Here is a 23,984-nt window from a genome sequence, read left to right as displayed (position 1 = left end):
AGAGAGACAGAGGGAGAGCACAGAGGGAGAATGAGAGGGAGAAGCAGACTCCCCACTGAAAGAAAGCTGACATGGGGCTCGATCCCAGGACCCTGAGATCATGACCTGAGCCAAAGGCAGACGCTTAACCAACTGAGCCACCCAGGTGGCCCAAATTTCATACTTTTCATTCTTTTCTCTTTTATTCTGAATCTGAACTTCTGGGACAAAATTTGGATCCAGTTAAACAAGAGACACTTAAAATGTATACTAGCAAAGAGCATGAGCTCGGAAGTCAGACACGTTGGGTTTGAACTGTGACCATACCACATTTTAGCAGATAAGCTTGAGCAAACTGCATAGTATTTCTGAGTCTTGGTTTTCTTATCTGTGAAATGGGGATAATAATAACTCATGGAGTTGTCGGCAAATACTAAATGAGATACTGCGTGTCAACTATTTGGCACAGTGCTTAGCAGAGAGTAAACATTCCGTAAACGAAGGCTTAGCATATGCACACACCTGACAATGTACTTCTGACATATACTTTCATACATACTTTATATACACACACGTATGTGTGTGGATACCTACCTACCTTATTGCTATCTATACATCAGTATCTACTTATCAACCCTTCTGACAGCCTTGTTGACCTTTGTGTCCTCAGGGTTGAGCTCAGTATCCAACACACAGTTGTTATGCAACAAATGGTTGCTGGAAAAAAAGAGAAGAGGAATAAAGATAGATATTTTAGAGTTTAAAGATATGGAGGTTCTGCGTTAACATGCTACCTCAATAGGCAGGTTAATTGGGTTGACAAGGGTTTCTGCTTGCACTTTTCCAGTAACTTTGGACTCAATCCTTCTGTTGACCGTGGGCAGTTCTAATGAAATAGAACTAACTGTAATCAAGTGCTCTCGGGGCCATAAACCTAGGAGCAGGCATATGGATTACTACATTATATTTGCACTCCTAAGGTTTGTTAAACACCTTAGGATGAAAAAAGCTAATAAATATGAGATTTATTTTTATCGTTATTAACTTAAAATGGAAAAAGCTAAAGATAGCAGAGACCCTAAGAGCTAAAACTAATGTACTCAAATGACTACGTATTTAAAATTATTATGGCTAATGACCTTAAAATTTTTCTAGCCCTGTTTCCTAGGAATAAAAACTAAATCATCTCTAATAAAAAATATCCATAATTTTTCACTGCTGATACCTTTGGGGGAATATTGAATAAAGTGGTTGAAAGAAGTCAGTTTTTACAACCTAAGAAAATAAAATACAGGGGATACAGAATTCATTCTTATCATACACATAAACTAGAGATGAATTACATAATGTTCCTCCAAGCACTGAGAAATACTCAACCACTTTCCGATACATACTGTGGCAAAATCTTAGGCTGTAGTCACAAAGCCAAGCACCACCAGTCTCCTGGGTTGAGACTAACAGGCCAGTCATTAGCATAATTTCCCCCTTCATGTCCATGATCCTACTGATGACAAGCATCCATGCCCTTGCCTCTTCACTTTGACTGCATGTGATGTATCAGAGCTTGCAACTGTTTTGATCTGCTGAGAGGAGCACGGCAGAGAGCAGTCAACTCTTCACGTGCCCTCCTTCCGGTTCAGAGGAAGGGGATGAGAAAAACGATCATGATATTATTGCAATCCCATTTAGTCATTCAATAATCTCTTCCGAGCATTACTTTGTGCGATGCACTCTCTAGGGACTGTGGAAGATAGGGACAGTGTAGTCGTGTGAGGCAGCCATAAAAAATGAACATAACAGAAGCCAGAGGAAACACATGGGAAGAGTAGACATTTGGCCTGGGGAAATCGGGGAAGGCTGCTTTGAGGAGGTTGCACTTCAGCCAAACGCTGAAGGATAATTAGGCGACTAGAGATAGAGAAGGTGAGGGAGGGGGCTTCCTGGCCATTGGAAGAACAAGAGTAAAGGCACAGAAGAGGAATGAATGAAAGAAAAAGTAAGTAAGAACGTGAAATGGTGAGTGCTCTTCAAGAAAAAAGACTGAGCCTCCCAGGCATCCCGAGAGTGCAAAAAGCCAGGTGAGGCCAATTCAAGATGCCTCCAAAACAGCACTTTGAGTAATGTCGATGCTTTTCTCTTTAATCAAGAGGGAACTACCAAACGCTTTGGAGAAATACACCTTTCTTCCAGACCTTGCCCTGATTGCATCCACTGAATGAGGCAGCTCCCCCCTACACCCCTGGCCATTTTGGACTTCCCCTTCTTAGTAATTGCTTTATTAGTCACTGCATATAGCCTTATGGCAGTGTATCTGTCATCCTAAGTGTCTCAGACATGAACCAAATATATATTTAAAATGTATCTGGGACTGAATTCAAATGATCAACTAGAGTTGAGATTTAAGTCCTAAACATGATGATAGTGCCAGACACGTAAGTGCCACCGTAGATTTACTGAATCTTTCCACAGCGAGGGGGAAATTCTTTACAACGGGTTTGTTGTTTTTGATCACATTTTTCCCTCCTGGGTCAACTGAGGTTTCCTTCCCATTCTGTGGAGATCCCCTTAGTTCACTTCCCTTTGCGTATCCCTTTCATGTTTTTGATAACCCCTGCAAATAAAAGGTGGGCAAGTCCTAAAGAGGGGCAGTTGTCTTTCCTTCCTTCCTTCCTTCCTTCCAACAAGCATTTACCAAACCCCTGCCTTGTGCCAGACATTCACACTGACGCCAGAAGCCCCAGGAGGAACAAGACGGAGCGCCCTGTCTGCCCTCACGTAGCTCACTGACCCAGGACGTCGGAGAGCCTACAAACGAGCGTGTGGCATGGAGAGTAAGAGGTCAGCATTCATGTGCCGCAAACGGTTCTGCTTTATTTTATTCTTGTCGAACCAAAGATAAAACTTCAGTCATTTGTAGGCAAAGACTAGTCCTCTGTTTTGGAAAAACCGTCTCAGCAGACACTCTATTTACACGAACACAAACATAATAAATGACGGAGCCCCTATCCGGAGAAATAACGGAGCCACCATCTAGCTGGCACCGAACGCGAGAATGGAGAGGGCCTGCCCCATTCCTCCAACGCCTTCCCACTGCAGGGAGAATGAAATTCAAATTGCTTATCTGGGACTTTGAAGGACCCACTGATCTGGTCCTTGCGTACCGCCCTGACCTCATCCACCGTGAGGTTACCATCCTTGACAAGGCTTGTTTTGTGCCTCGAATGAGCCAAGCATGTCCCTGCCTCAGGGCCTTTTGTAATGGCGCCACCGTCCTTCCAGCAGCTTCCCCAAGGTGCTCGCTTCCCCTCCTCAGTCAGGTCTCTGCTCAGACAGGCCCTTCTGCTTCTGTAGCTATGCCACATCATCCTGTTTTAACTCTTCAGATCACTCATTGCAATTGAAAATGACACCCTCTCTGTCTGTGTCGATCTTTGCACGTCTGCCCCCTCGGACTAGAAGGTAAGCACCGTGGAAAGGGGCACCTAGTCACCTCCCGGGCCCTCGGCACCTCGAGCAGGTGCACGGCCTTTAGCCCCATGTCAGAGGTGGGGACAGGAGGGAAAGGTCAGAGGGAGGACAGGGGGAGCAAGAGGGGAGGGCTGGAAGGGAAGAAGAGAGACAGGTGCGTGTGTGTGTAGCCTCAGTTGCCATAGGGCTTGGGGCAGGGCGGGGAGCACGGCCAGGGAGATGGTTTCCTCAACGCCTTACACGACAGGACAGGACTCTGTGCAGGTGAGCGAGGTTTAGGACCTTTCTGAGATTGCTTGCCGGAGACAGGGCACCAGGAGCAGACGACAAAGGTGCCGCTTTCCTGAGCGTCTCGGCAAGACTCGGAGTAGCAGTCTCTGTTCTGCCGTGGGTTTGTATTCTAGTGTTGCGTGACTTCCTCCCCATTCGGCCATGGCTTCTTAACACGAAATCAATACACAGCTCCCAGGACAGCCCGGGCTGTGTCTACATGATGCCAGAGCAGCCTGCCAAGTGATTAGATGTGGTTAAAAAAGAAATCAGTCAGACCGGTCATTTGTCATCGGGTAGACAGAGCCACGCTGCCACAGGCCACCACTACTCCGCCGGCTGAAATTGCTAAAGAAGTAACAACGGTGGGGGCTGGTGAACTCCTCACTCTCATTAACATTTTCCCATAAGCAGGCTCCATAATTTTCCTGTGTCCTACAGCTAGGATTAGAATGCATGGACCCTGCATCTTAATCACAAGCTCCATGTGCAAGGGGCCATTTCAATACTGACTTCTGCATCTCTGATTTGAAGTGATCATGAATATTGTATAGCTTGCCTCACTCTGTTTGTTTCTTTGTTTTTTTTTCTTTTAATAAGATGCCCTAGGGTGAACCATTTCAGTTAACTTAAGAAAGTGAAGCAGCCCCCCAGATAGCGTGCACGCACAGAAGTGTTGGGCTGTATTCCTGAGTGTGGTCGTGTATGGCACGTGGCCCTTCAGGATCAGGGCGACCACCTCACCCCCCGGAAATTCTGGCTCAGCCGGGGGGCGAGGTGGGGCCCAGGCACCCACAGGCACCTCCGGAGAGCGCCCCCGGCACCCACCCCCACTGCCCTAGCCCGACCCCCGAGGCAGAGCCCGGGAGAAAGGTGTGGAGGGCCTCCCGAAGCCCCCCCTGGGCACAACCCTTCTGGGCTCGGAGGCTCCGGGGCTCCCGGACGGACGGACGGACGGACGCACTCCTGATGCGCGGTGCCCAGGCTGTGAAGTCAAGTCACTGTGAGACCGGCACGTGCAGCCAGCTTGATCATTACCCAGCTCACACGCCCGACTCCCCGCTCCATCCTCAGAAAGGAAAGTGCTCTCCCCGTGGTACTTCGGTTTCCCAAAGAGAGGCTCCCAAGCGACCCAAGGATAGAGTTAGGAATCACTGGAAATGGCAACCCGCTGATAAAGTTCTAAAAGACTCAAAGGTTATTTTCACTTATTCATTTGACGCATTCGTGCACTCATTTGCTGTTTCAGCGAATGTATTCTTGAGTACCTACTGAATGTCTGGCTGGCATCGTGGTCTTTATCCTCAAGGAAGCCATAGTCTTCTGAAAGAGGCAGAAACCCCAAACAAATAATTAGACCCTACCGTGGCAAACGCTGTCAGGAGATCTGCAGAAGTGAAATATTTTCTGACAGAGAAGCCAGTGGAGGGGGGCAGAGCGAAATCAGGGAAAACTTGAGAGAGATGGCACTAGAGTTGGGCTTTCAGGAGAGCAGGAGGGGTCCAAAAACCTCAGTCATCAAGATAAATGGAATTTTAAGGCACTATTTTTTTTAATTAAAACGAATGCAGTATTTTTTTTCCTTTTGCCCCGGGCTCCAACATCGCTCAGAACAGCACCGTTACTGATCCTGTCTGTATTTAACAATTAGATCTTCCATTCATCACAGATTTTTAGCTTAATTTTGACTTTTTTTTTTTTTTTTTTTTTACAAATACCACATTCAGTATCATTTGCCTCAATTACCGAGTCTGTGGTTTCACCTGGAATGCCGTGCTTGGGCAAGTGCCTCAGCCGCCTCACCCTCAGCTTGGCCCTTCCCCGAGCCAAGCGATCTGTGTGATGAGGGACTAGAAAATCAGCCCGGTTTTCCGCCCCCTCCACTAGAAAAGACCAACTCAAACTGCCAAACTAGCTTTCCCCATGCACGTTATGTCAAAGATGACAGGGCTGAGCCTGTCTTCTTGGAGTGCAAACCTTGGGGGTCCCTCATACTTTCGGTACTTCAGAAAACGGCCATACCCAGTCATCAGAGAGCCGAGTGGTCTCCATTGCTGTCTTCCTCCCTTTGACTAAATCCATGCATTTGGCACTGGTAAATAAGTTCCCCTCAGCCGTGGGAAGCTAAAGAGCCAGTGCTGGGGGGAGGGAGGGGGTTGGGGGCAGGGATGGAGCCACTTCTAAGAATTTCAGGCTATAACGTCTACTAGACAGTGTTATTACCAAGAGCGGTGGTTTTGTTTGGCGCATCGTTTTCTATTTCTTTTCTTATATGTTTGGAGACAGACATGAGAACATACGTGCTCTCTATTATTTCTTCTAAATATTCCTCCTGTTTAAAAGGGGAAGACGGGTATTGGGAACCCAGCTTGGTGACAGAGCAGCTATATAGAGATCCGTAAATGAGAGAGCTGTGTGTGGAACAACACCCAAGCCTCTGGCTTCTGGCACTTTGTTTCAGAAAAAAAAACTGATGCGCGGTGCCCAGGCTGTGAAGTCAAGTCACTGTGAGACCAGCACGTGCAGCAGGGAAAACTGCCTCTCACTCTCAGAGCCCAGAACCTCACTGATTTCAGTCCGGATTTATGGCATCATTTGTTCCTGATCAGAGCTACTCGCCTGCACGCCTCCACCAGGAAAAGGTAAAATATAACCCAGCAGGGCAAACTAGAAAGGGAAAAGAACAATCAAACCAGGTCAGGAGTTAAAAAATTCACTGCTTTTGCCCTGATTCTTTTGTTCATCTAATATAACTTGCTTGGTAAAACTTGCCTACACTGTCCCTGTTTTCGCCCTCGTCCTCCAAGAGCCTCTACCTATCATGCACACGCTCATCGCACGTAATCACATGGGGCGAAATAATCAGATCAGCCCTGCGCAAGCCAATGTAATTGGCACCCTTTGAAAAGACAGGTGCCTAAAGTTCTTTAAAAAAATTCACGGGTCGGGTGCCCGGCTGGCTCGGTCGGTGGTGCGTGCGGCTCTTGATTCTCGGGGTTGTAGGTTCAAGCCCCACGTTGCATATAGAGATTACTTTAAAAAAAATCAAATCTTGAAAAAAAAAATCACAGATGAATGAGCTAAAAACACAGAAAACACACTGCCTGACTTATGGTAAGTACTCAGCAAGATGCTACCTATCGTTACAAATATTTTGGAGAGTATTTATAGTCATTTATAGAAAGATATATTTTAGGAAATTTTTTTAACACATATAACAGGTCAGAACAATTTTTAGTGCCATTTAGGTCAATTACTGAGAATTTCTAAGAAACCTCCTTTTATTGATATGGTGTAGGACCGTAAAATAATGAGACTCTTCATAGAACAAACGAGCAGACATTTGACATTCAGATGAATACCAGCACCTTCGAAGCCACGCCAAGAGGAAACTATACACTGTGTTCAAGGAGACAGGCATTGCTCAACAGTCTGGAATTCCTCTAAGGGAATTACCTTCAGCTGTAGTTATGAACCATGCATGAAAATGAAGCTCATTATTTTAGGAGCCTCAGCTCATTTTTAGTAAAATGTGTATTCGACCCTATCAGCAGCACCGTTGGAATAAGGCGGTGCCTCCCGAGGAGGTCACTTTGAATGGAGCCAAAGCCAGCTTGGATAGGTACATTCTGGACATGGTGGTTAAGTATCAGCCACTCTGTACTTTCTGGGCAATGTTATAAAGCCTACGAAAGGGAGGCACTGAGCCATTTATTAGCAAGTCAATTTCCCGACTAAACACTTTGACCATTTTCACTTTTGGAAAATTAATCTCTGCCTATTTTGAGATTCTACACAGAAACAGCAATCTTAACAAGAATAATTCCTCTGAAATACTATCTTCTTAAAGTGACCTTAAAAGTAGAAAGGCCATTCAATTGTGACCTAGCCCTATATCGGATGCAAGTATTTTCCTGAGGAAAAAATAGACGGCCAGAAGATAAACTTCTTCCACACAGGGTTAATAACGAAAATGCTGATACGACCTTGAGTGTGGTGGCGCCCAGAACCAGCACTATAATTAATCTAAATGTACTGTAATTACACTAAATGTTACTTCTGTAGAATAGTTCCAAATCATGTGGCTTTTTTATGCTTAGATAACATGCAGTTTATTTCCAATCATGGATGTAGGCATGATTTGCTAAAGGAACATTAGGTCTGGAAGCAATATCTTAATCAAATCAGAACTTCTTCTGTAAAACAAATCTTTGGCTTTTGAAGAATTAGCAGCAACTAATGCCTTAGGGTAGAGATGTGAAACTGAGCTGAAATCTGCACCGCTAGATCTCTCCCTCTCCCCTCTGGCACCCAGTCATTCACCAGCACATCCATGTAGCCTCCTACCTACATACCTACATACACTTTCTCTGGTCGTAAACCACCACAGCTACTTCTAAATTACAGCCTGAAAACACCACGCTGAAAGTCAGTTGTAGGAAAGTTCCCCTCATGCACTTTATTTATTTCTTCAGAACAGAAGCTGGTTCCTTTTGGGAAAGAACTCATTTAAACAAAACCTAATAGCAAGCATCCATAAATTAGAGGGTTATTGGTATGTGCATGATTTGATGCATAAAAACCGAACAGATATTCCAGAGGTAAAAATGCCGACTCTTACCCCTGCAGAAAGATCTCTTATGGTGATTTTAGTCTTGTACGGGAGGACCGGATGGGCTGGGACACCTCCAGTCATTGGCTGCTGTCGTCTTTCTAACTGTTCGGTGGCTCTTCGTCCACACTCCTTCTCCCCAGTGCCGTAAGCTCACAGAGTAACCAGCCACAAGAAGCAATGCCGATCTTGCTGCCGGACACGTCATCACAAATCCAGCTCTGGTGCCCAAATCAGGAAGCAGAACATATTAAAAATCGAAAAGGGCAAGATAGAATCAGCCTTATGAGGGCAGAATTCAGACTCACTCTAGCACACACAGCGATGATCAAGCACTCAGGGCCTGGATGATGACCAAAACTCTTGTCCATGTGCTCCATCTTCAACGGGTGTGAGTTCAGTTGCCCAAAGTACAGTGTGTGTGTGCCAGGGGTTGGGAGCACAGAAGACACGAACCCTGAGAGCCAGATGATCACAGGATATGAAACAAGATCCCAGAGGTCATGGAGCTGAAACTCATTCTTTTGCAGGTTGGGCAACAGGCCCAGAGGAGTTAAGTGACTTGCCCAAGGTCACAAAGCAAATGAATGACAGAGACAGGATATCCTAGTTTCTAGGCCCAGGCTCCTTTTGATCACAGCCTGGATGCGCATGGGTATCAGACCACCCATTTGCCCCTTTGGCTTCTCAACCCGCATCTATGGAGCAAACATCAGATGCCAGGTCTGGTGCAGGGGACTATGCCTTCAGTGAAGTCAATAAAAACCTAATCTGGGTAACACTATGAAAGGACTTAGCAGATGAATGGGGTAAACGATTCCGATGAAGCATGGTCCCCTGTCCCAGTGTGAAATCTGGATGGTTAAGACATGGCAAATGCAAATTAAACCAAAGTGGCTCCTGTTATCCCCACAACAGCATAGTCTCTTCTGGTTTTCTTGAAGTAGATGAATAATCCCGAACATTGGTAAACACTGAAGATTCTCAAAATATATTCAGCAGGAGTGAGACTGTGAGGTGGGCCCACTCTATCCTCCCAATCTTATCTCCCTCCACTAAGCCCTCCCTTCCTCAAGTCTGCCTCTCCTCTTGATAAAACAGCTACTGTAAATTAAACCCCTCGGACAGACATCAAGCTTTGGAATGATACACAGCAAGCTACAGTATTCCCAGCAACTAGCCCAGCACCCGGCATGTGGTAGGGGTCTTAAAGCACTTGCTGAATGAAAGAATGAGTGAATGACCCAATCACTGCAACAGGTTCTTAATAATCTTTTTCTGTTTGATTTTTTGACAGCTCTGGTATGGAGGTCTCATTATCACTACTTTATAGATGATGGAAAAGAGGCCCAGAGATGTAAAGCAATTGGCCCAAGGTGACACAGCCTGTAAATGGTGGAGCTGACCATCTGTCTACTAATTCATGCTCTATTCATTCTCCGTGCCTGTTCTTTCTGCTTTGCCTCATCAACTTCTAACCATGCTTGAAAGGTTAGGCCTCATCTTCCAGAAGTCTCATCTAATCCAAGGGCCGTGTCTTATTTGTCTACAGTGGTGTGTGGGAGTATCTCCTGCCCCGGGGTTGTAAGCTGCCCCGAGCCAGGACGATGTCACTGTCTTTGCCTCGCCAGCAACTCTGTAGATGTGCTACGCTCGGTAAGCGCTCCGTAATGTAATCTAAGTGGAAGGAAGCTGGTGGGGGGTGGGGGGGAGGCAGAGAGGGGAAGTAAAAAGGATAGATTGAGGGCACAGCCTGAGGCTCAAATATAGGTTCAGGTCTTCAGATTATGTCACAGAAAGACATGTCTGCCTTCTGTCCACAGGGATCCGGAATTCAAGTCCCTGGGAAGTGGAAACTGAGGGAGAGCATCCCACTCGGGCAGCTCCCATAGTAAATCTTATGTTATGTGTGATTCACTATGATGTTCTTCAAAAAGTGAGTATCTAAATTGAGTTTGTGTCATGTATACCAAGTTTCAAGACTTGTTTCCAACCAAGTGTTAACATTTCTTGGTATCATTTCTGGTATTAATTTTGTGTTAAAATTGTAATGGCTTAAATACACTAGGTTAAACTATAGTATTGAAATTAGTACCACCTGTTTCTTTTTACTTTTTCTAATGTGGCTCTAGAAAATTGTAAATTACATATGCAGCTTGCATCAGTTGCTAATGAACAGAACTCCTCTGTATCTGGTTTCGTGTGCTGGTTGGTTACCTGGGTGCACGCAACTGTCAAAACTCGTTGAACTGAACACCTAAGATCTGTGCATTTTATTGTCTGTCCGTTATAGTTCCATTAGAAAAATGACACACACACAAGACAGAAGGCCACAAAAGAGTCTCTTCTTCTTTCACCCTCAAAGAACACGTTCTGACATAAAAGGGAGAACCACCCTGAGCATTTTTTGAATCCCACTAGATGTCGGATCTTTGGTGTAACTCCCTGTCTCACCATCCAGACCAAGCTATCGGGGAGAAACCTCTCATTTCCTGTTTGCTTTTTCTCCCACAGAGCATCAAATACTCAGAAGAGAGCTGGGCCCTGACTGGCTTAGGACTTGTCACCACCGAGGCAGTAAGTGAGGGATGTCCCTGATTTCCATAACTAGAGGTAAACAGACTTTGAACCAAACATGTTAGAGAAAAATCAAAGACCATTAAAGCCTTCCATTCTCCCAGAGTTGACTTTTTCATTCACGCAGACCATTAAACTTGGTTCTTCCACTCAAAAACAAAACAGCCAAGTGAGCAGACCAAGGAGCGTGGCAGGCCGTTCAGGAACACCGCTCAGAACACATTGAGAACCAAATGCAATTAGAGGCCCCGCCTCTGCTCTGCTCACTGGCAAATGTACCCACATGTCTGACCCCACGTGTCTGACTCTGTGGGGACGGGGGTGGGGGGACGGACCAGGAGCCTCCCCAGGCGGAGACAGCCCTGAGGCTACAGTGTAGCCTGCCCCAAGCAGGGGTCTGGCCTCCCCCTCTCATCTGCCTATAAGAGGGCCAAACAGCCACGCCCGGCCTTGCAGCCAGTCGGGGCCGGCACACATCAGCAAGGGTATAAATGGGGGCTCTTCACACCCCAATTCACCCCTAACCTTCCCCCTCAGTCGCTGTGAGTTAGAGGATCCGTGTCTGCGTCGGGGTCTCCAAGACCAAGCTCAGGTACAATGAATGACCAGAATGACTCACAGAACTCACTGACTTTAGGAGTATGTATAAAAAGTAACACAGGGTCATTGTAAAACAAAACTGGAAACTTTTAAAAAGTACAGAGAAGAAAAATTAATTATCATCTAGGATACGGATATACTGAACTTAGGCAATTCTTCTCTTACTATTGAAAATTTGGACAGTTTCCCTTTTTAGCCTTGCTTTATGATTTAACCTGTATAAACAAACCCATGGAAATCAGTCCCCTCCGTCTGTAAGGAGACTGGGACATTTAAATAATTATCTTCAACAAATGTCCTGATTCCTGATTTAACTTCATTTCACAAAATTCACACACAATGTCCCGATTAACACCCCATTTGTTCTCAGTGTTTACTTTTTCGCCGACCCTGACACACTTCTCTTGACTAAATCTGAATTCTGTCAGCTCTCATTCTGACAAAAATCCAGTCTTGGAGATAAGAAGCAATCCACTGGGGGCTACACAATAGCAAAATCAATATTTTCCAGCTAAAGGACAATTGTGGAGCCAGAGACTTATATGAGAGAGGAGAAATCTTTCTCCAGCTCTTGGAGGAAGCTATTTGAAAATGCTTAATAAACTATTAAGCATATCGTTTTCAACAACCAAGAGGGAAACACAGCAGCCTCCTCTCCTGATGCTGTCTAATCACGACTGTGAGTTCCAGAAATAGCAGCTGGGGGAAGGAAGAGCAAAGAGTGGTCAAACCAGATTTTGAAAAACTCATCACAAATCCAACAAAACCTCCATTGTCTTATGGTTTTCTTTATCCACTAATGAAGTCTGTGATTGCCATCATCCAGGTTTAGATACAAAATGCTCACTAATCCTCTGTAAACCTCACTTTGTCATATCCTGGCCTGGGATCCACAACAGAGAGAGCCACAGAGACTCTTCCAGGCCGGGGAAGATGAAACTCTGAGGAGAGGTAAATGAGGCTGCGATTATCCAGCTGGAGGAAGACTGGACTGAGGGAAGAATTCATAACTTCCTTCAAATATAGAGGGGATGGTGAATAGCCAGGGGAACTCACTCACACTCTACAAACTGAATAAGAAGAAATGGATTTTATCTGCAACAGGAGAAAATCACCTTAGCTTGGCTGGAAAATTTCCTAGTGGCTTGTCTGTCCATTCTTCACCGAGGTGTCCACTCCACAAATAGGTGTTCAGAACTTCCTTGCTGGCCAATGAAGTGTGTTTCCAATAAAGGCTCATTCGTTAATTTGATGAGTATTTGTTGAGCTTCTGCGATTTACAGGTAAGGAAACACAGAAATAACGGACACAACCCCACCCTCGAGGCCGTGGAAACTATTCCGCAGGACACCTTCGGAAGCAAACTACATTTCCATTTGCCTAGAATGACTAATCCCTATATGGGGAGGACAAATCCAATGATTTGTAAAAGTTCCCTTCAGCTGTTGGGTCCTTACTTTTTAATTAAGACAAACAAAAAAAATCATAAAAACCAAAACCTTTATACCAGTGCAGAGTTATTTTCATGGCAGATTATATTCGAAGTCTTTTTAAAATGACAAAAGATCTATCTAGGGGTGCCTGGGGGGGCTCAGTCCGTTAAGCATCTGACTCTTGGTTTCGGCTCAGGTCAGGATTTTGGGGTCGGGAGATGGAGCCCCGTGTCAGGCTCCATGCTGGGCATGGAGCCTGCTTAACATTCTCTCTCTCCCTCTCCCTCTGCCCCTGCCCCCTGTCCCTCCCTAAAAATAAAAAAAATAATTAAAAAAAAAATCTACCTAGGGGCGCCTGGGTGGCTCAGTTGTTAAGCATCTGCCTTCGGCTCAGGTCATGATCCCAGGGTCCTGGGATCGAGCCCCGCGTCGGGCTCCCTGCTCAGGGGGAAGCCTGCTTCTCCCTCTCCCACTCCCCCTGCTTGTGTTCCCTCTCTCGCTGTGTCTCTCTCTGTCAAATAAATAAATAAAATCTTTAAAAAAAAAAAAAATCTACCTAGCCAATATAAAGGCACGTACAGATGAAAAGATTACATTTTAATCCTCTTGATTCCAAGAGCTAATTGGTCAGAATCCATTCTGCTAAAGGTAATCCCACCTTACGGAGATGTCTACACTGTGAGACTAGAACGTTATGTTTCACAGTAAATAGGAAACGGCTGTTTTATGTAGCCACATCCTCGGACATGGATGGACATTGCAGTCACAGCCGACTCTGAAATGCAAATAATGAGAACTATGCGTGTGGTGAAACCCTGGGAAATAGCGGCTGGAGACGAAACATTTGGCCAATATCCCAGCACAGAGTACCCGTGGGTGAAACCCACCGGGCACAGGGCAGTGATCGATGGCTGTGGGTGGCAGGAGCAGAACGAAGTGATCTCCGCTCTCCCACCGCAGAGTGTCCCAAAATGTGAGCACCAAGCTGGCCGGAAGTGGGGGAGATGGCTGACTCACAGCAGCCACAGAGTGTGGCCCTGTCCTGCTTTGCACGAGGCCTCTGTCGAGTCATGAGTAAGTGTCCAGTGACGAGAGCCTGGCGGGGCGAGCAGTGGAGAGCAACAGATGCCGGAGGAAGAGGAGATGTGACCTTGATCTCAGTACACACCCAGACAGGGAGCACAAAAGAGAAGGGGGCACCTCCAGCTCAATCAATGTCTTCAAGGAAGGGCTTCTTCCTTGCTCGATTTTGATTAAACGTGGATGCTTAGGAAGTCAGCGCTTCTCCCTTGAGACCTTCTTAATTATAGAGGGGCCTTGGGACCAGACGAAACTCATGGAAACTGCATTTGCTCTGCCACAGAGAAATGCTGAGGACGAAATGAGAGAAGGCCTAGAGGATCCCCACCATAGTCACGGGCCCACACGAGGCGGGTGGCTGGTGGGCAAAGGACACTGAAAAGGACCGTCCCAGTGTTTCACCAGTGTAGGTGCTGCCTCCCAGGCCACAGTGGCTCCCTGCTGTCTGCAGAACAGACTTCCCACTCGCTGCCCCAACAGCCCAAGCGGTGGGCCGCCCTCATTCTGCTGCTGCCAGCCACACTCACCCAGGGCTTCCTGCCATATTCCCTGGCACGCAACAAGCCAAATGAACCTGCACATCATTCCCTGGCCATTTTTTTTTTTTTTGCCTTTTTTCTCCTGTATCTGTCCTTTCTGATCTCCTCATGTACAAAGCCAATCTCAAAGCCACTCTTTACTCTTCACCGTGGGAAGGGAGCAGTCCTTCCTCTGAATTCCCACCAGGCTCTCTCTTAGCTCCTAACTCTGTCTACTTGTCATGGTGTTTGTGGGCATGTATAATCTCCCTGACAAGACTGCAAATGAGATTGGGGGCGGAGCAAGATGGCGGAGGAGTAGGAGACCTGGATTTCGTCTCCTCTCAGGAATTCAGCTGGATAGGGATCAAACCATTCTGAACACCTACAAACTCAACAGGAGATCGAAGAAAAGAAGAGCAACAACTCTCTCATCAGAAAAGCGACCACTTTCTGGAAGTCATATTCCATCCTTTCATCATATCAACCCTTATTTTTGTATATATATAAGTTTTTCTTTCTTTAAAATTTTGGGAGGCACTTTCTTCTAAAAGACCAAAATACACCCCAAATCTAGTGTGTGGCACTGATCTATATACCAGCCTGATCATATTTGATCACATTCTGTTTTTTTTTGTTGTTGTTGTTGTTGTTTTGTTTTGTTTGTTTTTGTTTTTATCTTTATCTTTTCCTTTTTTTTCTTTTTCTTTTTTCTCTCTTTCCCTTTCTTTTCCCACTGCTTCAGGTCTTTTCTGATTTGTTTAGAGTATATTTTCTGGGGACGTTGTTACTCTGCTAGCATTTTGTTCTCTCATTAATCTATTCTCCTCTGCACAAAATGACAAGATGGAAAAAATCACCTCAACAAAAAGAACAAGAGGTAGTACCGACTGCCAGGGACCTACTCAATATGGACATTAGTACGATGTCAGATCTAGAATTCAGAATCATCACTTTAAAGATACTAGCTGGGCTTGAAAAAAATATGGAAGTTATTAGAGAAACTCTTTCTGGAGAAGTAAAAGAACTAAAATCCAACCCAGTAGAAATCAAAAAGGCTATTAATGAGGTGTAATAAAAAATGCGGGCACTAACTGCTAGAATAAATGAGGCAGAAGAGAGAATCAGTAATATAGAAGATGAAATGATGGAAAATGAAGCTGAGAAAAAGAGAGAGAAACAACTACTGGATCACGAGGGCAGAATTCGAGAGATAAGCGATACCACAGATGAAACAACATTAGAATAATTGGGATCCCAGAAGAAGAAGAAAGAGAGAGAGGGGCAGAAGGTATAATGGAGCAAATTATAGCAGAGAACTTCCCTAATTTGGGGAAGGAAACAGGCATGAAAATCCAGGAAGCACAGAGAACCCCTCTCAAAATCAATAAAAATAGGTCAACACCCCGACATCTAATAGTAAAACTTACGAGTCTCATAGACAAAGAGAAAATCCTGAAAGCAGCTCGGGAGAAGAGATACATAACCTACAATGGTAGAAACATTAGATTCGCAACAGACCTATCCACAGAGACCTGGCAGGCCAGAAAGGACTGGCAGGATATATTCAGAGAACTAAATGAGAAAAATATGCAGCCAAGAATACTATATCCAGCTAGGCTGTCATTGAAAATTGAAGGAGAGATAAAAAGCTCCCAGGACAAACAAAAACTAAAAGAATTTGCAAACACAAAACCAGCCCTACAGGAAATCTTAAAAGGGGTCCTCTAACCAAAGAGAGAGCCTAAAAGAACATAGACCAGAAAGGAACACAGACAATATACGGTGACAGTCACCTTACAGGCAATACAATGGCACTAAATTCCTATCTTTCAATAGTTACCCTGAATGTAAATGGGCTCAATGCCCCAATCAAAAGACACAGGCTATCAGACTGGATTAAAAAACAACACCCATCGATATGCTGTCTGCAAGAGACTCATTTTAGAACCAAAGACACCCCCAGATTGAAAGTGAGGGGGTGGAAAAGCATTTACCATGCTAATGGACACCAAAAGAAAGCTGGGGTGGCAATCCTTATATCAGACAAATTAGATTTTAAACCAAAGACTGTAATAAGAGATGAGGAAGGACACTATGTCATACTTAAAGGATCTATCCAACAAGAAGATCTAACAATTGTAAATATCTATGCCCCTAACATGGGAGCAGCCAATTATATAAGGCAATTAATAACAAAAGCAAAGAAACACATCGACAACAATACAATAATAGTGGGGGACTTTAACACCCCCCTCACTGAAATGGACAGATCATCTAAGCAAAAGATCAACAAGGAAATAAACACTTTAAATGACACACTGGACCAAATGGACTTTACAGACATATTCAGAACATTCCACCCCAAAGCAATGGAATACACATTCTTCTCTAGTGCCCATGGAACATTCTCCAGAATAGATCACATCCTACGTCATAAATCAGGTCTCAACCGGTACCAAAAGATTGGAATCATTCCCTGCCTATTTTCAGACCACAATGCTTTGAAACTAGAACTCAATCACAAGAGGAAAGTCGGAAAGAACTCAAATACATGGAGGCTAAAGAGCATCCTACTGAAGAATGAGTGGGTCAACCAGGAAATTAAAGAAGAATTAAAAAAATACATGGAAACCAATGAAAATGAAAACACAACTATTCAAAATCTTTGGGATGCAGCAAAGGCAGTCCTAAGAGGAAAGTATATAGCAATACAAGCCTTTCTCAAGAAGCAAGAAAGGTCTCAAGTACACAACCTAACCCTACACCTAAAGGAGCTGGAGAAAGAACAGCAAATAAAGCCTAAACCCAGCAGGAGAAGAGAAATAATAAAGATCAGAGCAGAAATCAATGAAATAGAAACAGAAAGAACAGTAGAACAGATCAACGAAACTAGGAGCTGATTCTTTGAAAGAATTAACAAGATTGATAAACCCCTGGCCAGACTTATCAAAAAGAAAAGAGAAATGACCCAAATCAACAAAATCATGAATGAAAGAGGAGAGATCACAACCAACACCAAAGAAATACAAACAATTATAAGAACATATTATGAGCAACTCTATGCCAGCAAATCAGATAACCTGGAAGAAATGGATGCTTTCCTAGAGATGTATCAACTGCCAAAACTGAACCAGGATGAAATAGAAAACCTGAACAGACCTATAACCACTAAGGAAATTGAAGCAGTCATCAAAAATCTCCCAACAAACAAAAGCCCAGGGCCAGATGGCTTCCCAGGGGAATTCTACCAAACATTTCAAGAAGAATTAATACCTATTCTTCTGAAACTGTTCCAAAAAATAGAAATGGAAGGAAAACTTCCAAACTCATTTTATGAGGCCAGCATTACCTTGATCCCAAAACCAGACAAAGACCCCATCAAAAAGGAGAATTACAGACCAATATCCCTGATGAACATGGATGCAAAAATTCTCACCAAAATACTAGCCAATAGGATCCAACAGTACATTAAAAGGATTATTCACCATGACCAAGTGGGATTTATCCCTGGGCTGCAAGGTTGGTTCAACATCCACAAATCAATCAATGTGATACAATACATTAACAAAAGAAAGAACAAGAATTATATGATCCTCTCAATAGATGCAGAAAAAGCTTTTGACAAAGTACAGCATCCTTTCTTGATCAAAACTCTTCAGAGTATAGGGATAGAGGGTACATACCTCAATATCATAAAAGCCATCTATGAAAAACCTAAGGCGAATATCATTCTCAATGGGGAAAAACTGAGAGCTTTCCCCCTAAGGTCAGGAACGCAGCAGGGATGCCCACTATCACCACTGCTATTCAACATAGTATTGGAAGTCCTAGCCACAGCAATCAGACAACAAAAAGAAATCAAAGGCATCCAAATTGGCAAAGAAGAAGTCAAACTCTCACTCTTTGCAGATGATATGATACTTTATGTGGAAAACCCAAAAGACTCCACCCCAAAACTGCTAGAACTCATACAGGAATTCAGTCAAGTGGCAGGATATAAAATCAATGCACAGAAGTCAGTGGCATTCCTATACACCAACAACAAGACAGAAGAAAGAGAATTTAAGGAGTCGATCCCATTTACAATTGCACCCAAAACCATAAGATACCTAGGAATAAATCTAACCAAAGAGACAAAGGATCTGTACTCAGAAAACTATAAAATACTCATGAAAGAAATTGAGGAAGACACAAAGAAATGGAAAAACGTTCCATGCTCATGGATTGGAAGAACAAATATTGTGAAGATGTCAATGCTACCTAGAGCAATCTACACATTCAATGCAATCCCCATCAAAATACCATCCACTTTTTTCAAAGAAATGGAACAAATAATCCTAAAATTTGTATGGAACCAGAAAAGACCCCGCATAGCCAGAGGAATGTTGAAAAAGAAAAGCAAAGCCGGCGGCATCACAATTCCGGACTTCCAGCCCTATTACAAAGCTGTCATCATCAAGACAGCATGGTATTGGCACAAAAACAGACACATAGATCAATGGAACAGAATAGAGAGCCCAGAAATGGACCCTCAACTCTATAGTCAACTCATCTTTGACAAAGCAGGAAAGAATGTCCAATGGAACAAAGACAGTCTCTTCAACAAATGGTGTTGGGAAAATGGGATAGCCACATGCAGAAGAATGAAACTGGACCATTTCCTTACACCACACACAAAAATAGACTCCAAATGGTTGAAAGACCTCAATGTGAGACAGGAGTTCATCAAAATCCTAAAGGAGAACACAGGCAGCAACCTCTTTGACCTCAGCCGAAGCAACTTCTTCCTAGAAACATCGCCAAAGGCAAGGGAAGCAAGGGCAAAAATGAACTATTGGGACTTCATCAAGATAAAAAGCTTTTGCAAAGCAAAGGAAACAGTCAACAAAACCAAAAGACAACCGACAGAATGGGAGAAGATATTTGCAAATGACATATCAGATAAAGGGCTAGTATCCAAAATCTATAAAGAACTCATCAAACTCAACACCCAAAGAACAAAGGATCCAATCAAGAAATGGGCAGAAGACATGAACAGACATTTTTCCAAAGAAGACATCCAAATGGCCAACAGACACATGAAAAAGTGCTCAATATCGCTCGGCATCAGGGAAATCCAAATCAAAACCTCAATGAGATACCACCTCACACCAGTCAGAATGGCTAAAATTAACAAGTCAGGAAACAACAGATGTTGGCGGGGATGCGGAGAAAGGGGAACCCTCCTACACTGTTGGTGGGAATGCAAGCTGGTGCAGCCACTCTGGAGAACTGTATGGAGGTTCCTCAAAAAGTTGAAAATAGAGCTACCATATGATCCAGCAATTGCACTACTGGGTATTTACCCCAAAGATACAAAAGTAGGGATCCGAAGCACCCCAATGTTTATAGCAGCAATGTCCACAATAGCCAAACTGTGGAAAGAGCCAAGATGTCCATGAACAGATGAATGGATAGAGAAGAGGTGGTATATATATACAATGGAGTATTATGCAGCCATCAAAAGGAATGAGATCTTGCCATTTGCAACGACGTGGATGGAACTGGAGGCTATTATGTTGAGTGAAATAAGTCAAACAGAGAAAGACATGTATCATATGATCTCACTGATGTGAGGCATTCTTAATTGCAGGAAACAAACTGAGGGTTGCTGGAGTGGGGGGTGGGGTGGGAGGGATGGGGTGACTGGGTGATAGACACTGGGGAGGGTATGTGCTCTGGTAAGCGCTGTGAATTGTGCAAGACTGTTGAATCTCAGATCTGTACCTCTGAAACAAATAATGCAATATATGTTAAGAAAAAAAAAAAGAAGAAGAAGAAGGTAGCGGGAGGGGAAGAATGAAGCGGGGGAAATCGGAGGGGTAGACGAACCATGAGAGACGATGGACTCTGAAAAACTAACAGGGTTCTAGAGGGGAGGGGGGTGGGAGGATGGGTTAGCCTGGTGGTGGGTATTGAGGAGGGCACATTCTGCATGGAGCACTGGGTGTTATGCACAAACAATGAATCATGGAACACTTCATCTAAAACTAATGATGTAATGTATGGGGATTAACATAAGAATAAAAAAAAAAGACTGCAAATGACACGAGGGCAAAGTCAGTGTCTTGATCACATGTCTATTTCTCACGGCCCCTTACACTTACTAGCCCCCCAATAAATACAAACTACTACCAAGACCCAATGAGGGCTAAATGTTAGGATCTTTTTGCACGTGACCACAGCAAACACGAAACAGTGTCACACAACTCAACACTATTTCCACCAAGACTCTAAATATACCTGGCCTGCCGAGAAGGAAAAGTTGAGGCACAAGTCTTCAGGATTTGTTGTATTATTGATAATAGGATTAGAACCAAGGTGAGGTATCCATCCAAGGGATCTTCTCCCTTGGAGACAGAGAGGAACATAATTTATGTGTAACATCCTCCTGAAGCATTCAAACATTAATGAAGTGTCAGGGAGACAACAATGTGGAAACACAGCATGATACAATGATACACACTGGGTCTCAAATTCAGTTCTACATGGGGAGCGATGCAGAACATGCATGGCAGCCATCTACAAGCTGGAGATGCCATCGTGGAACACTGCCTTTACCAAGAAATAGCAAAAGGAAAGATTGCTACCAAGTTTGTTGTCATCACAATAGTCGGTGGTATGTGTGCACGCACACATCCATCTTTCGGGCTTCCTTTATACGAAGGACCAGGGCATAAGATCCCTTTGTGCTTAGCATTCCAGATAAAAAGGTCATAAACCCGGGCCATCTAGGAAGCAGGTGTCCACTCTGTCCCCAAAGCCACTGCTATAAAGGGATGGTATCCTGGCTCTCTTAAGCAGTTCTGTCTCTCTTTAAATAAAAACTAACTATAGAGCCAATGCAAAATGGAAAATGTGTAGGGGAGAAAAAGGGTTAGCAAGATTTACAAGCTGCATTCAAATCAGAGGTGGCTGCATCCGACACCATTTGGGACTATTAATGGTTCTTGATAACATCAATGTCACTTTTTTATGTACAGCAATATAATTAGTAATGCCATTATGATTATCTTGCCTGTGTCACTAACTACATGTCTATAAACATAATTTACTAGACGGAAAAAGTGAAAAATATTTTAAGTGAATGTATCCCATGGCATCGTGCCAAGGTATAAAAGATTACTTTCTGTTAACAAACATTAAGAATACCCACAAGTGAACAGTTTCACACAATATATATAGCCTGACTCTGAAGGCGATGAGTCCCACCATTTCTGTTTGCATCTTAGCTCTAAAATCGGGGCACGGTATAGAGAATACCTGTTGGTACTTCTGGTCAACAGGCTATGGATGGAGGCCAAGTGAAATAATTAGCCCTAGAAAGTAAGGCAATATTCCTAACCCCAAGCAAGAGCCTAGATACCCAATGACTACGCCATCAGCTTGAACTCCTCTCACTAGGTGGTATGAGGATGAGCCATGTTCAATGACAGATTCCAGTGTGAACTTAAACCTTGTTGAGAACAGAGTCCGAAGGCTAGGTTCTTACTGGAAAATGTACATGGCTAGAGTGACTGGCCTATGGAATACTTTTCCTGGTGGTGTTATGAAAAACAGACGCCCCTATCACTATATTCAAACTATGAACCCCCAAGGAAACAAAGTTTTACCAAACTATTTGAGGGATAGGTTGTTCTGATTAAGTACACTTTGTGGTTAAGTAAAGGGTTCACTGAAAATCTTTTATTCCATCTCCCATTGCTAAAATTCCTTTGAAAATGTGCCATATCCCTTCATCTTTCCTGCCTTAATAAGTACAGTAATAAGGTACTTCTCCTTGCGGATCCCGTAGAGACTCAAGGTCATTTCTGAACACTATTCAGTCTAGTAGATGCAGACAGGTAGCAGAAAGAAATGACTCCGTCCTTATTCCATAACATAAGTGAAAAATGGAATCCAATCCAACCTAACAAGTAGGTGTGTATCGTGCTTAGAACTAGTACATGCTCACACTGGGAGTGGGGAGCAACTGTTTGCTTACCTCTTGAATTTAAATAAAAATGAAGAGTAGAAAATGCTGATTTAGGCTCTCGGTTGGTGTCCAGTCGACTGAATGATTACTACACTTGTAGAATGGACTATGGACTAGGAAAAAGACGATTTAATAAGGTACTGGAAGCTCAATACAACCTTCTTCTCAGAGTCAAGGCAGAGAGACCTCAAAACTACGTCAGGTGCCTCTGGTGCCCACTCACAGAGCACCCCGTACTTGCCCTATCACCCCCCATTGCAGGGTCTCGTCACTGTGCATCTGCCTCACTACCTCTGCTCCCGCCAGACTGCATCTTACCCCCAGCAACCAGCACGGTGCCTGTCACACGGCGGACGCTCTTCATCCATTCGTTCACCTGGGAGTGTCCAAAGCTAAGGGTGGTCGTTCTCCAAGGGGGCCCCCAAAAGGCAGCACTGGCATCACCTTAGAGCTTGCTATAAATGCCCATTCGCAGCGCCCCCCCCGCAAACCGAATGAATGAGAAACTGTGGGGGGTGGGGCACTGCAGTCTGCGGTTTAACAAGCCCTCCAGGTGATTCTGATGGTGAGCAAAAGATTGAAAACCAGTGGCCTGGGGCAATCATATACCTCATCAGCCAAATCTGTATACTTTTGAGGGAGACAAGGGACACTATTGACAATTACACGTGGAAAATAGGTACAAACTGGGACTGTCCCAGGCAAACTAGGGTGCTAACCACATGGTTCCTCTACCTATGCCGACTTTAATGGGGCGACCACTTAAAAGGCATACAAGATGCACTCATCTTATTTTAGATCCCCTTCTCCAGTGGATTGTGCTGACACCTGGGTGGCTCGGTCAGTTAAGCGCCCGCCTTCAGCTCTGGTCATGATCCCAGGGTCCCCGGATGGAGCCCCACATTGGGCTCCTTGCTCAGTGGGGAGCCTGCTTCTCCCTCTGCCTGCTGCTGCCCCTGCCTGTGCACACTCTCTCTCTCTCACAAATAAAAAAATCTTAAAAAAAAAAAAAAAGATAAACAAAATGTACAGCAGGGTGAGAGTATGCACCTACATATTTTTCACAGTGCTTCCCAGAATGGCACAATATAATGCAGAAGCCTGAACCATGAGTTCACAAAGAGATTCGTGTTCTAATGCCAGCGCCATCCCCGAAGTTACGGCATGATCTGGGACAGGGCATCCCCCTCTCCAGCCTGTCTCCCCATCTGAAATGAAGGAGTCGCAATGGCTAAAGCTGGAACAATTTGAGCAAGAAAATAAATAACAACAGTATTAGATTATAACCCATAGAATAAAATAAATACCCATGAGTTCCTACTAATATAAATAAACGACTGAATAAAGACATAAAGGGGAAAAAAGGATAGCTTTTTTTTTTTTAAGATTTTATTTATTTATTTGACAGAGAGAGAGACACAGCGAGAGAG

The 23,984-nt window shown here is 44.2% G+C and overlaps 1 protein-coding gene across 3 annotated transcripts in view; it reads right to left on the bottom strand.

The window, feature by feature from the left end:
* Positions 1-23,984, bottom strand: part of AFF2 (ALF transcription elongation factor 2) — a 453,393-nt gene that overhangs the window by 384,325 nt on the left and 45,084 nt on the right. The window contains exon 2 of one of the 3 annotated variants that reach the window (XM_064574649.1): positions 8,339-8,550. The exons of the other annotated variants lie outside the window; for them this stretch is intronic. The gene's annotated coding sequence lies outside the window, so the exon portion shown is untranslated. The remainder of the gene's footprint in view (positions 1-8,338; positions 8,551-23,984) is intronic. 3 annotated transcript variants of the gene reach the window in all.

The sequence above is a fragment of the Mirounga angustirostris genome, unplaced genomic scaffold (assembly GCF_029215605.1).
Source record: "Mirounga angustirostris isolate CCGP_5_RB_7025 unplaced genomic scaffold, mMirAng1.0.hap1 SCAF_11, whole genome shotgun sequence".
Lineage (NCBI taxonomy): Eukaryota > Metazoa > Chordata > Mammalia > Carnivora > Phocidae > Mirounga > Mirounga angustirostris.
The sequence above is the reverse complement of the archived record's forward strand: the minus strand, read 5'-3'. Positions and strand labels throughout refer to the sequence as shown.